The sequence below is a fragment of the Coptis chinensis genome, chromosome 9 (assembly GCF_015680905.1).
Source record: "Coptis chinensis isolate HL-2020 chromosome 9, ASM1568090v1, whole genome shotgun sequence".
Taxonomy (NCBI): domain Eukaryota; kingdom Viridiplantae; phylum Streptophyta; class Magnoliopsida; order Ranunculales; family Ranunculaceae; genus Coptis; species Coptis chinensis.
In genome coordinates this window covers 4,752,280-4,764,580 of record NC_141464.1, presented here as the reverse complement: position 1 = coordinate 4,764,580, position 12,301 = coordinate 4,752,280, and the positions used below count along the sequence as shown (strand labels likewise).

Genomic DNA, 12,301 nt, shown 5'->3' with positions numbered 1-12,301 from the left:
GATGGTGATTCATTGAATAGCTGCCCAAGCTCACATAAAAGGAAAGAAGATACTAGTAACATGAACATAGGAACAACCTTAAGTAGAGTTATTCGTTAATGATGTTTCGTCCAAGAGGGCATCGGCACTCGCTCGCTTGCTTAATTAAAGTTTACTTGTGAGAATAACCATAAAACAAAAGGTCATTGAATCAAAAGTATTGGTGGATTCTAATCTCATGTATTCTCTTTCTTATAAATTCTCAGTTTAGTTTAGTTTAGTTTAGTATTAGAATCTAAAATATATAATAATAGTTTTTAATCCCTCAACCCCCCTTTCCAGTCCTGTCTTTCATATAAACATACACTTAAAAGTAGAACGATACCCTACTTATCCTTTACTTATTGAAGGATAATTAGGTTTTGATACGCTTCTATTTTGTTCAACGACCATCATCTATCTACATCACCTATATACCATCCCATCTACAAAAAAAAGAAAGCTTGTCAAATGGAAGACAAACTTTCTTTTTGTGTGTAGATGAGATGTGGGATATGGATAGATGATGTAAATGGTGTATGGTCATTGAACAAAATAGAAGCGTATCAAAACCTAATTATCCCTCAATAAGTAAAGGATGAGTAGGGTATCGTTCCACTTTTAAGTGTATGTTTATATGAAGGACAGGACTGGAAAGGGGGTTTGAGGGATTAAAAACTATTATTATAGATATTGTAGATTCTAATGCTAAACTAAACTAAACTAAACTATTGAGAATTTATAAGAGAGGGAATTCAAGAGATTAGAATCCACCAATACTTTTGATTCAACGACCTTTTGCTTCATGGTTATTCTCACAGGTAAAGTACAATTAGGCAATCGAGTGAGTGCCGATGCCCTCTCGATCTAAAACATCGCTAACGAATAACTCTACTTAAAGTTGTTCCTATGTTCATGTTACTAGTATCTTCTTTCCTTTTATGTGAGCTTGGGCAGCTATTCAATGAATCACCATCTAAGACAAACACAATGAATACTTCCCTTACTCTAAAACACTACACAACTAGAAGAAAAGTAGAGAATAATAGTATAATATTCAATTACAATAAATAAAACCTTATTCTAGCATTGTATTCAATTGCAATAAATAAAATCATGTTACTAACAAATATTCAATTGCAATAAATACAACCCTAAACTAGCATGATATTCGATTGCAATAAATAAAAACCTTAATCTATACTTCCATCTCTTGGTCTGGGTAATGGAACTAATAACTAAAAACATAAAGAACTAACCTGATTGAAGAACACCATGAACCAGAAGAATCATTAAACCTTAAGCACCGTCTTCATCTTCTCTCTTGAAGGAGAAGATTAGCCTTCCATAAAGAAGGAAGAACACGAAGAACGAGGAAGAAGAGTTGAAGAACATAAGACTAGAAAGACTAATTTATTAAGACTCAGCTAGTTAAAACCGATCTTTTATTATTAATCTCTCTCTGCCTCAAGTTCTGGAGACAAGAGTATAAATGAATTGGCCAATTACATGAGGCACTTAGGTCCTCTATTTATAGAGGTTACAATGAGCTCTAGAAGCATTCCAAACCGTCATTTGTTTCCTAATACAAATAGACTTCTTTCAGAGTCCAACTTTGTCTCCAAAACTGAGAAGGAATTGGCTACAGTGTCGATTCATGCGTCTCAGACGCAAGCAATGCGTCGGGACGCTCGATCCATGCGTCCCAGACGCGTTAATTGATTTTATCTCTTCTACTCTATCCTTCTATCCTCTTTTGCGGGCTTTGGTCCAAGCAACGAATCCTTTGGCCTTGAACGAATGTTTAGAGGACGAGGAGGTCTCACCTTGTGGGTTGTAAAAAATACTCCTTGATATGCCGGAAAGATTGTTGGTGAAGTTGCTTCTCTACCTTGAACTATTTCAGTTGTGATGATTGTGTGATAGACTTTGTGGTTCCTCTGTGTAAAAGATTGACGAAAATCTTTCTTTCTAACAGGACAATAATATCTGATGTGCCCTTTACCACCACAATAGTGATAATGGATGTCTTGCTGACTGCGCTCAAGGTGGGTTGTAGACTGGTTCACATACTTCTCTCGTTCAGCCAATGATGGTGTAGAATAGACTTCAGCAGTGCAATGCTTCTTATCAATATGGTCCACTTTCTGCTTCAGAAGACTCATTTCAGTTTTTAGATTCTGTTGTTTTTCCAAAACTTCTTTAAGCTGATTCTCTAGTAACTGATTTTTCTGGGTAGAAGTTTGTTGTTCATCCTGAAATGTAGAGTTCATCTTCTCAAGGTATGATACTCTCTCTATCAATTTTCCATTATGCTCACTTAAATCCTGAATTTTCTGTAGAGATTCCAAGAACATGGCTAGCAACGCCTCTGTGGTGGGGTTCTCAGGTTCATCACAGTTTTCTGTAGATTGAGCACTCTTAATTGTATCTTCGAATGGGAAGGATTCTTGTATCATGCTATCAAGGAAGTACACCTCTCCAACTTCGGTGTCATCACAATCCTTGTGCAACAAGTGAAAGATATTTATGTCCATGGACATCTTACCAAAGTTGATCTTCATTTCACCGTTGTGACAATTTATCAAAGCTTTTGTGGTAGCGAGGAAAGGTCGGCCTAGAATAATTGGAATTTTATCAAAGGCCTCCTGGGTGTCTATCACAATGAAATCCACTGGATAGTAGAAATCGGCTACTTGAACAAGAACATCCTCAACTATGCCTCTGGGAATCTTGGTAGAACGGTTAGCTAACTTCAATTTGACTTTTGTAGGCTTTAGGTTCTCCAGGACCAACGCTTGGTACACATGATATGGCAAGAGATTAACACTAGCACCAAGGTCTAAAATAGCATTACCCGTGAATTTTCTCCTATCTTGCATGACATTTTAGGACTTCCTGGATCTTTGAGCTTGACTGGAGCTTGCTGATGGATAATAGATGTTGTTTTACCAGCTAGAATCTCTCGCTTTGGAACATGAGTACTTCTCTTTATGTTGCATACATCCTTCAAGAATTTGGCATATGATGGCAACTACTTGATTGCTTTAAGAAAGGGGATATTGATGTTATCTTTCTCAAATGCCTCTTTCATCTCTAAAAATTGCTTGTTCTTTTTGCTTTGAGCAAAAAACATAGGAAAATGTGCCTTTGGTAAAAACACATCAGCATGTGTTTGCTCTTCTTTCTCTTTAGCATTCTTGCATATCCTATCTTGGTCATCTTGACAAATGGGAGTGGAAAGGATTTCCCCCACTTCTTTTTGAACTTCATTTGAAATCTTGACCGATTGCTCTGTAGCAATGTCATCATGAGAAGGTAAGTCAACCTTATTGTCTATCTTCAATCCTGATCTGAGACTAGTAACTGAGCTGACCTGATCATGGAGTTGATCAGTACTAGAAGTTGTCCCAATATGGCATACATCTTCACTCTTCAATATCTGTTCTAATAAGCTAGGTTGAGTGGCTTGTGTCGTTACAGACAAAGCAGTAGTGAGTTGGCCGACCTTAGCCTCTAGAGACTCCATTGTAGAACATTGACTTGCCTGAGATTGCTGGAGATTGAGCTGAGACTGTGCAAGAAGCTCTAGAACACTTTCAAACTTCTGATTTTTCTATGACAGGAAAGTAATAGCATTCTCCAGGTTGGCAGGTGTGGCATAATTTCTCCTAGGATCAGGCACTAACTCTCCACTTGTATTGGAATTTTGTTGATAGTATAATTGTTTTTGAGGGACCAACTGTGAAGCTTGACTTGTCTGTGGAATATAACTTTGATCTTGAGAATCTTGGGATCCAACGTTCTATCTCCAATAATTACCTTGAAAGTTATTACCACCTTGGTTGGGCCTCTGAAATGAGTTCACATTGTACTCTCTAACTGATGCATGTTGACAGTAACCAAGACATTCTAGAGTTGCATGGGAATTGTCCGAACAGACTTCGTTGTATTGGCTAGCTTGCATGATTGGGAGAGATTTAGCTTGAGACTTGTTGATCTTGGAGGGATTCATAGAGAACTGGTTAAATTTCTTACGCAGAGTTTCAATGCTGGTGGCCAGGCTGGCCAATGTAGACTTCAGTTCTTGATCTGATTGTTCATGTGCTTGGTAACCAAATTGCTTTGGCTCCACCTCCATGCTAGCGACATTCTCGTTTCTAGTAGTCCACTGTTGTGTTTCTTCAGCTAAATTCTCGAGAAAGTTGTAAGTTTCCTCTCCATCCATCGATGTAAACTTGCCTTTGTGCATTGACTGTATCATCTGCTTGTTCATCATTGAGAGTCCTCAATAGAAAAAATGAGCCAGTGTGCTCTTGTCGTATCCATGATGTGGACATGAGACTAGCAGATTATTGAATTTCTCCCAGCTTTGATGATATTCTTCAATCACCTTCCCTTTGAAATTGTTGATAACTTGCCGCATGGCATCTGTCTTCTGGGGTGGGTAGAACTTGTTCATAAACTTTGTTCTCAATTTCTCCCAGTTGTGGATTGAATTGATCGGCTGTGCAGTTAACCATTCGGAGGCTTTACCTTTTAGTGAGAGCGGAAAAAGAATCAACTTGATACTCTCATCTTTGATATTCTGGTTCTTGAAAGTTCTGAGGACTGATAGAAATTTGTTCATGTGAACATATGGCTGAACATTGTCTGAACCATTGAACTTTGGAAGTATAGAGATTAATGGTGCTCTAAGTTCAAACTGATTAGATTCTGTCTCTAGAAAAACAATACTGTTAGGTGGGTCTCCAATGATTGGCAAATAAAAATCGCTCAGCTTCTTCCTCTGTTGTGCTTGTATGGGTGGGATAGCTTCAGAATTATTGGTGTCCAAAACACCTCCATCATTGCGTGTAACCATTGTTTCAATCTCGTCTAGTATTCTTGTGAGTCGGTTGTTGAACCTTGTCCACTGTTGTGTTCTTACCGGACGATGATATGGACGATGGGGCATACACTAGAAAATGTTATGCGAAAAACTATCGTACTATGCTTGAATGCAATTAAACTAATATGCAACTATTCTAAATTATACTAAAATGCAAAACTACTTTCCTTCAACTTGATTGGGCTTTGCAGCTAGTATCTTGCCTGTTGTCTAAAGCTGTCTCTTCTAGGGTTATGGTGAATCACTTGGATTGCTTAAGTACCGACCACCACGACGATAGTCCGCTTTGTCAAGATTCGCATAAGAAACACTAGAGTTTGATGTTTCGCTGTGTTGGCTTACAACTTCAATTGTTGAAAAGGTCCTAAATGCAATTATACTAGAAAGCAATAAAACTAAACTACGATGCAACTATACTAAGAAAGCAATAAAACTAAACTACGATGCAACTATACTAAGAATGAAATAAAAAGAATAAAGATTCGACTAACCTGGATGGTAGTTCTTGTCTTCGAGATGTCCTTAAAGCTTCTTTCTTTCTTAAAAGGATGGATGATGCGGCTAAAATTACCTCATGATCCAAAATTCTAATCTTGAAAGAAAACGTTAAATATAAACAACTTAAACCGGCAGCGGCGCCATTTGACAAGCTTTCTTTTTGTGTGTAGATGAGATGTGGGATATGTATAGATGATGTAGATGGTGTATGGTCATTGAACAAAATAGAAGCGTATCAAAACCTAATTATCCCTCAATAAGTAAAGGATTAGTTGGGTATCGTTCCACTTTTAAGTGTATGTTTATATGAATGACAGGACTGGAAATGGGTTTGAGGGATTAAAAACTATTATTATAGATATTGTAGATTCTAATGCTAAACTAAACTAAACTAAACTAAACTAAACTATTGAGAATTTATAAGAGAGGGAATTCAAGAGATTAGAATCCACCAATACTTTTGATTCAATGACCTTTTGCTTCATGGTCATTCTCACAATTAAAGTACAATTAGGCAATTGAGCGAGTGCCGATGCCCTCTTGGACGAAACATCGTTAACGAATAACTCTACTTAAGGTTGTTCCTATGTTCATGTTACTAGTATCTTCTTTCCTTTTATGTGAGATTGGGCAGCTATTCAATGAATCACCATCTAAGGCAAACACAATGAATACTTTCCTTACTCTAAAGCACTACACAACTAGAAGAAAAGTAGAGAATAATAGTATAATATTCAATTACAATAAATAAAACCCTATTCTAGCATTGTATTCAATTACAATAAATAAAATCATGTTACTAACAAATATTCAATTGCAATAAATACAACCCTAAACTAGCATGATATTCGATTGCAATAAATAAAAACCTTAATCTATACTTCCATCCCCTGGTCTGGGCAATGGAACTAATAACTAAAAACATAAAGAACTAACCTGATTGAAGAACACCATGAACCAGAAGAATCATTAAACCTTAAGCACCGGTTTCATCTTCTCCCTTGACGGAGAAGATTAGCCTTCCATAAAGAAGGAAGAACACGAAGAATGAAAAGAAGAAGAGTTGAAGAACATAAGACTAGAAAGACTAATTTATTAAGACTCGGCTAGTTAAAACCAATCTTTTATTATTAATCTCTCTCTTTTCAAGTTAAGGAGACAAGAGTATAAGTGAATTGGCCAATTACATGAGGCACTTAGGTCCTCTATTTATAGAGGTTACAATGAGCTCTAGAAGCATTCCAAACCGTCGTTTGTTTCCTAATAGAAATAGACTTCTTTCAGAGTCCAAATTCGTCTCCAAAACTGAGAAGTAATTGGCTACAGTGTCGATTCATGCGTTCGGACGCACTATTCATGCATCTCAAATGCAAGCAATGTGTCTGGACACTCGATCCATGCGTCCCAGACGCGTTAACCGATTTTGTCTCTTCTGCTTTATCCTTCTATCCTCTTTTGCGGGCTTTGGTCCAAGCAACAAATCCTTTGGCCTTGGGCTTTCAAATAGGCTTTAAAATAGGTCCAAGTCGCATCTTTAATAGCTCCAATTCCTTGACCTTCTCCATGATTGTCCACGGGCCTCCCATGTGATCCTTAATGCTCCGGATTGCTCCGTTTTACCCCTTTTTCTCTAATATTCTACAAAACTCTCTTTTTCACCAGTAGAATCTTAAAACACAACTTCTAAACACTATTAGTCTACTAAGATGGCTAAACAAGAGGCATAATCGAGGGTTAAATTGCACTTTTTGAGCATTTATCAGTTATCGCGGATACACCACGGGTTGTTTGAACATGAGGGTCCACAGATCCTATCACACAAAACATAATAAGTCATCTATTAACATGTTATGAAGGTCATATTGTATGGATTCAGGTAAAAATTAAATTTTTGACATCAAGAATAAAGCAGGTATGCAATTCTACAATTCAAATAGAAAAAATTATTGATTTAGGTACTGAACTATAGTGGATTTTACATTATGGGTGCCATATTATTTTTTTTTGCAAAATAAGATACCGTAGATTTCAAATATTGCTAAAATGGGTACCGTCTATGTATTATGTGAAGTATGTAAACATATTTGATGATTTGGCATACGTATTTGATGATTTGGCAAACATAATGCGTACACATGGCCCATACCCGAGGCCCAAATCATTTTTGATGATTTGGCATACATCCTTCTCGTATTTGATGATTTCTTTCATGTGTACACATAATGAAAGAATTAATAGATTGTCATTGTTCCAGCCCAAGGCCCATACCCAAAACAACCTTACAAGTTCAGAGAGAGAGAGAGAAGATGTTGTTGCTTGATTACACAGCATCTTCAAGTTCTGTAGACGAAGAAGAAGATACAAAAGAGTTACAAAACAAAGAAGAAGAAAAGGAAAGAGAGTTGAAAGAAGAACATGTAATAAATCGAAGAAGAAACGATGTCATTCCTCCTCCACCTCAAACTCACAATATTCCTCAGTATAATTTCTTTTTTTTTTCTTATTATTCCAATTTCCAATTCTAGGGTTTTTTTTATTGTTTTCTTTTTTGTTTGTATTCTAGAAGATCAACTTCTGTTGGGAGACTTCCGGATGCTTCACTACTTTTGAATGCACCTGATTTCTCATCTCATGAAATGAGTCAGAGTGACTACCATTCTAGAGTTGCAGCTACAATTGAATCATGGAAGAGAGAATCAAATGGATCAGCAACTTCATCTTATCCATGTAGTAAATTTCCTAGATCAAACTTGCCACATTCTAGAAATGTCCCCGACACTGTGGGTGGCTTGCTTGTTCCACCTCAACTTAGTGGAAGGTTAGTTAATGTTTTAGATTCCCTCTTGACATCATGGAATGTTCTTGGTTCTAATGATATCTACTTGATTGTATGTTGCAGGAGCAATGTTGTAACAGAAGACTTGAGCAAGTTGTTTGTAAGAAGAACTACATGATACCAAAATAGACAAACTATCTTCAGTGTTCGTAAGATATCGTGGTTACTTTGTATGATCGGGCAGTGCAATTAATATAATCTTTTGAGATTTGGTTATGTTCTTTTTTCCTGGTCTTCTCTTCAAATTTGTTTTGGCCTGTAATTCAGAGTTCTGTTTCAGCTGATTTTGATAAAATCAATGTTCTTCTTTTAATAGGTTTGGGACATAATGGAAATTTTAAGATGGGGAAGGGGCAATAAGTGGTAAATTGAACAATATTGGAAGGAGGTGAAGATTGAGACTCATGTTCTTTGTGCATGCGCTACTTACGTGGAGATTGAGTTGCCATGTGTATGCATTATGTCTGCCAAATCATGCCAAATCATCAAATACGTATACATATTTCACAGTATACATATACAGTACCCATATTAGCAATATTTGAAATCTACGGTACCCTATTTTGCAAAAAAAATAATACAGTACTCATAATGTAAAATCCACTATAGTTCAATACCCATATCAATAATTTTTCCATTCAAATAAACGTTAACGAAAATATTTTAACAAAGAAATTGACCTATTCATCGTAGTTTGCTGAGTTTCCCGAGAAAATATTTTAACAAAAAGGATAGCCATAGTTGCAAACCACAGACGTTATGAAGACTATGCATTCCATAAAGATTAAACAAAAGTATAATGGGTGAGTGTCTAAAAAATGAACTAGCTAGCATAAAATGAACTAGCATAAGTAAAAGGGGAGTCCCAAAGATAACCACAACCAACATGAAAGAGGGACATAAAGCCAATGCTAATCATCTTAGAATAAATTGTATCATATTATTACTGCCCAACAATTTGTATCTTTTCATGTTTCATATTCCCATCAATGATATTTTGATATGCGCACAATAAAATTTCATTAACCAGATTTATAATAAGCAAAGAAAGCTATAACCTTTTAACAAGAAAAAAGGATCGAGGCCATACTTAATTACATATAAAATTTATTTAGTAGTCTAACATTCCATAACTTGTCCACATTCACATACCTGTAGTTGTTTCCAAACCAATTCAAATCATATTTATACCTAGCTTATTATCATCACTTTGAATGTATGGTTCAATTGTTTCTTGTAAATGAAACGCATTTTAGTAGGGAACCTTTATTTGTAATCTTAATCCCTCTAAATCATAGTGCACAACCTATAATCCGGCTATGGGTCGGTTTTGTAATCCGGTTATGATTCGAGTCCGTGGGTGTATTAGATTCTAAAAAGTAAAAAAAGAAATTGGAGCAACTCAATTATTGAATGGACTCACTGAGTCCACTCATCATCTTCCCCAAATGAAAGTTAACACTGTAACACAGTATTATAAATGAGATAGTGTGGGGTTATCACAAAACCCTTAATTAGTGAATAAAACTTCAAAATTACCTTGTAGATCTAAACCCATAACTACTAACAACCAAACCGACAACAAAATAAACACCGCCACTATCGAATCACCGGAAAATAATGGGTTTAAGGAACCCTTGATTTTGCCATTACAAATCAACTAAATAGAGCAATTAAAGAAAGAGTTATGGAGAAAGAGAGAACTAAGCCATTAACTTACAGTGGCAACGTGACCTCTCTTCATTGTAGTCCAATAGAATATATGGTTCTAAGAGAAGCCCAAGGTAGTAACGGGGAGTAACAAAACCAGCGACTAAAACACCTTGTCAATCCCAATATCATAGATCTGATTTACACCTCTTATATAACCATTAGTTCATCTTTGAACACTAAAATCTTTTCTAATAATAGACCAACAGCTCCAACTTGAGTAGCCGCCTAATAATGGCAGAATCCAACTCGAGCAGCATAACAAATCCAACGATAGCTATTCACATACAAACCCTTATAACCAAGTACGGTCGTGGGTTCTTTCCGCGAATGATGCCAATTGTTGTGACCTCTTTTCTTAAGTTATTTTTCTAGGGTTCCCCTATTTCCTCTATTCACACATCCTCTTATATTTATACTGCTGCCCCTTGTCCATCCATCCTCTTTCTCATCCCCCTTTTGATTTCCTCCACGTGGCCCTCTTCCCACAATATTTTTCGAACCATCCTCATTCCTGAGCTCATTTTACACTCATCAATCAAGAGCCCGAAACACCTTAGAGACCCAATACCCCAGTCCTCATACTTTGGACCTATGGGCCTAAATAAGGCCATAACAGTATATTCTGAAAAATATTCCAGAACTTTTGAGGAATACCATTTTCCAAAACAAACTTATCGAGTTCATCATTACGACAACCGTACAAAGTCAACAAACTATCAAACTTGAAGGAAAACTCATTGATCATTGTAGTTTTATGTGTACCAAGTGGTACCCTAAAACCGTTTTCTTGTGTTCTTAACCATGGTTTCTTCTGATTAACTTCAACCTCCATGTTGAATGTTATTTCATTATTCCTCTCTACATTGTGACCATACATAGTGTTCAAGCTCTTGACGTACATAAGTGAATCCATTGTCATGACGTTTATATTCGTGGAGAGGACGTGCGAGATTGGTAGTGCTTTCACTTTGTGAAAAGTAAATCCGTTGCTTGATAGTGTGAGATTGGTAGTTCTTTTTTTAGCGTACTTGAAAGCCGTTGCTTGATACTCTGTTCATGCGTATTACAATATTGGTGATTCAACTTTGCTTAGACCAGTGTTCGTGATTCCGAAACCTCGGAATTCCGCCCAATATTTCGGTTTAAAAAAAACGGAATTCCAAATACAAAGTCGAAATATTGACTATTTCAAAATAAGTCAAAATTCTGAATATGATAAGGTTGAAATTTGATGAATTTCGGTTTTTGAATTTGTCGGAATTTCGAGAATTCTAAAATCCCGAACAATGGCTTAGACATAGGGGTGACTTCGGATCGGATCGGATCGGATTAACCTCCTTCGGAATTTTTCCAAATTTTTTTCGGAACCTAATATGCTAGCTAAATCCGATCCAATTTTTTTTCGGATTCAAAATATATTTCCAATTTCGGAACTTTCGGAAATTTCGGAATAACTAGGAAATTTCAGAATACTTGGTAAATTTTCAAAGATATCTTTACTTTCAATTATTTTTGGAATATCATACGTTGTTCATTGTAGGGAGAGAAAACCATGTCCACAACACCAATGTACCAACAACAATACGCACTTGTTTACTGAGAAAACCCATTTTCATTCAAACAAGTGATCCAAGAAAAACGAAAAAAGAACCCGCAGCCACCAATAGCAAGCATTGCATTCTCGTTGAGGTCCGGGTATTTGTAATGTTTCAATCTTTTTCGTGGTGTGGAAATTGAAGCGTGAAGTGTCTGCATAAATAATGGATTATGGTATTGACTCTAAGTAGCTTTACATAATATTCTATCTATTGAATTTGGCTTTTGATTTGAATCCGAAGTCATTGTATGACTCAATGACATTTTTTTCATATAATTGTTGTTATGGCGGATGGTGTAATGATAGTAGAGTGGTCCAATTCAAGTGGGGAAGTAGCATGTTTTTGTTTTGTTTTTGGAAGTAAAAACTAGAAAATGAATGAACGGTCGAGATCTAATCAAGTGGATAGTGAGAGAAGTATATATTTTCGAATAAATTGGAAATAATATCGAAATTTCGAATTTTTGGATCGGATCGGATTTTAGAATTATATCCAAATCGATCCAATTTTTTTTCGAATTTTTAGAAATCGAAAAAATCGGAAAATCGGCCCATGAAAACTACACCCAGAGTCAGACCAATTTCGGGTCGGATTTCGGAAAAATCGGAAATTCGGCAAAAAGAGACACCCCTACTTAGACACAATCTTTGATGAAACTTGTTTAGAGATTGAGCATAAGAAAAATCACTAGTTTCCTTTTTTGTCCGACTCTCTACATTCTCAGTTGCTGCTGACTTGCAGCAACAG

At 36.3% G+C, this 12,301-nt stretch overlaps 1 long non-coding RNA gene across 1 annotated transcript; it reads right to left on the bottom strand.

Annotated features, from left to right (window-relative positions):
• Positions 1 to 1,446: 1,446 nt before the first annotated feature.
• Positions 1,447 to 10,527, bottom strand: LOC147474496 (uncharacterized). The gene is made up of 3 exons (XR_015207859.1): positions 9,964 to 10,527; positions 6,604 to 7,218; positions 1,447 to 1,535 (listed from the first exon to the last, which is right to left on the bottom strand). It is a non-coding gene; the product is annotated as an uncharacterized LOC147474496 (long non-coding RNA).
• Positions 10,528 to 12,301: the final 1,774 nt, after the last annotated feature.